The following is a 2933-nucleotide window of genomic DNA, read 5'->3' as shown; positions in this document are numbered from 1 at the left end:
ACGGTGACCGTCTGTGCGATTGGTAGCTATCCGACCGCTCGATCGAGACCAAACTCTTGGAACTTGTTAAGTAGACCTTGTTGGATGTATAGGAACGTTCGGATCAGAAATTGACGGTTGTGGGCCCGCGAGCCTAATTGGTCAATTCTGCGATCGGGGTCAAACAGACCGTTAGATCGTGAGAAGAGTTCTAGGATGGGTTTAACTCATGTTTATGGACCAAGTGATACAAATGAGTAGGATCCCATATGCCTCTGCAATTGGGAGTGTAATGTATGCCATGATGTGTACGAGGCCTAATATCAGCTATGCTGTGAGCATCACAAGCAGATATCAATCAAACCCATAATTAGAAAACTGGAGTGCTGTAAAGACTATGTTAAAGTACCTAAGAAGGACTAAGGATATGTTCCTAGTCTATGGAGGAAACCCAAAATTATTGATGGAAGGATATGCAAACTCAAATTTCGAATCTGATGTTGATGATTGGAAATCCACTTCTGGATATGTGTTCACATTGAACGGAGGGGCAATCAGTTGGAGTTGTTGCTAGCAGAGCACCACTGCGGACTCCACAACTGAAGCAGAGTACATAGCTGCTTCAGAAGCAGCAAAGAAAGCGATCTGGATGAAGAAGTTCATTACTGAACTTGGAGTGGTTCCAAGCATTGAGTCGCTAGTCATTTTATACTGTGACAACAATAGGGCTACAACACAGGCCAAAGAACCAAGGTCTCATCAAAGATCCAAGCACATTCAAAGGCGCTATCACTTAATCAGGGAATATGTTGCTGATGGAGATATTAGCGTGCTCAAGGTGGCTTCAGCAGACAAAGTAGCACGTCTACAAAGTAGGAGTGCAGGGTGGCGGGAGGAGATCATTTCTTCCTTCACTGTTTTTCCTCTCCTATCTTTTTCCTTTTTCTTTGTTTCCTTTTTTTTTTTTTTTCATTTTTCATTTTTCATTTTGTTTTGTTTTTTCCTCCTTGTTTGTTTCTCTCTACTATTTTTTTCGCTCTTTCGTCTGGTGGCTGTTGATAGGATTTTTAGTACCTGCGCAAAGATGGTTAAAATCACTGAAAATACTTGTAAGAATACAAGGTAATTGTAGTATAAATGCTCATGCAAGGTCGTTGTCCCCAAAGATTGTTTGACTAATTTGTAATTAAACGAACTCTTAGTTAATGATTAAAATAGATTTTTTCAAAATGTGAAATTTATGAATTTAAAAAGATTAAATTAACAATAAAAGAAATCGGAAAGTTGGGAAATTGAAGAAAAGCAAGTTTTAAAAACCAATTTAAAAAAGCACTAGGGTTTAGCCATCCCCGTCACAATCCTATGCAACTTGATAGGCTTTTTTGTACCTGCGCAAACAAGGTTAAAACTCCTATAAAACTTGCAAGAATGACAAGGTTTTTATAGTATAAATGATTCTCGCAAGGTCGTTCTTCGCAGGGATTATTAAATAACTCGTCGCAAACCAAATCCTAATTAATTATTGTAAAAGAGAAAATTGAGATGTTTGATTTGAAAACTAGGGGTGAACACGGGTCGGGTCGGGTCGGGTTTAGGCCCAAACCGGTCACCGAACCGGGTCATGTCGGCAGGCCCATTGGTCAAACCGCACACCTCATTTTGAGGCCCAATTTCGAATGAATTCGAAACCCGAATAAGTCGAGTTGGGTCGGGTCGGTGGAGGTTTCTGCCGAGGCCCAAAAAGACCAACAACTGAAGGTGGTTTTTTAAAAAAAAAAATTCCGTGCCAATTTTTTTTGGGTCAGATTTTCAGGCCCATTCAAGTTTAGGACTCCTGTATATTTTCCAGATTCTGTACTTCTGCATAGTTTTAGCACATATCATTCTAATACAAATAAAAACCTGAAAATCATCATCCATCACATGTCCAAATCCACAGAAATAAAAATATATATTACAGACCAAGCAAATTGTGAGAGTAATCTGAATCACAATTTGCATACTTGCAAAGTTAAAAACCAAAGAAACATTTTTCGACTTTTTCCAAAGCTTGGTAGAAATCTAACTCATCCATTGCGGGTTCTTTGTAGTAGCTAAACTCATCCATTGCGGGTTCTTTGTAGTGCAACACTTCTGAACAACTCCTCAGAAACTAAATCAGGCAAGAACTAAGAGGAGACAGAAATTCATGACAACCATGGTGAATCAAAAAGTAAATACGTAAAATTTACTCTTAAATGGATTATTGCAAACCTTATCACCCAGTATAAGAACAAAAAAAAATAGAAAAATGGGGAATAAAAATGGGAAGAGACCTGAGACGAGATCTACCCCAAGGCTGCTCTTAAGCCCTTCTGTATCTGTTCAAAATCTCAGCCTCTGAGTACTCCACTCCATACTTCTCGCCTATCTTCCTATATATCTATATCAACAGCAAAATAAACAATATGTCAACAAAGAAATAGAGACACAGATAATAGCGCAAGAACATTATAAAAATTAATAATTAATAATTAAAAATAAAAATAAAAACTCCACAAACTTGCAGACCCAATAATTGCTATGCTACAAAACCACAAGCACAATATAATTTTAAAAGGAAATTTCCCAGAAATCCAATTCTGCCACACAAAAACCAAGAATTCAATGCACGCACAAAAAACCAATATTTATACATATAATTTATAAATAGCTCCATACAAAATGCGCAGTGAAGTATGTTCTTGGATTTTCACCATTTATGTATAAATTTAGCCCAAAACACAAAATGGAAAAACAAAGAAACAAAAAATAGGAAAAGAAACAAGACCCACAAACTTCAATTCATAGAAATACAAAACCAAAAACCCAAAAAATTCAATTCATGGATATACAAACCCAGAAACCCAAAAGTTCAATACATACTTAGAAACATTGAGCAATAAATATGTAGCTGTGCATGTAAAGTGTGTGTG

General features: G+C 37.1%; 1 pseudogene; it reads left to right on the top strand.

Moving 5' to 3' along the window:
• Positions 1-214: 214 nt before the first annotated feature.
• Positions 215-1050, top strand: LOC148294478 (secreted RxLR effector protein 161 pseudogene; annotated as a pseudogene).
• The last annotated feature ends 1883 nt before the right edge of the window (positions 1051-2933 follow it).

This window comes from Prunus avium, chromosome 5, assembly GCF_965620075.1.
Source record: "Prunus avium chromosome 5, drPruAviu1.hap1.1, whole genome shotgun sequence".
Classification (NCBI taxonomy): Eukaryota; Viridiplantae; Streptophyta; class Magnoliopsida; order Rosales; family Rosaceae; genus Prunus; species Prunus avium.
The sequence above is the reverse complement of the archived record's forward strand: the minus strand, read 5'-3'. Positions and strand labels throughout refer to the sequence as shown.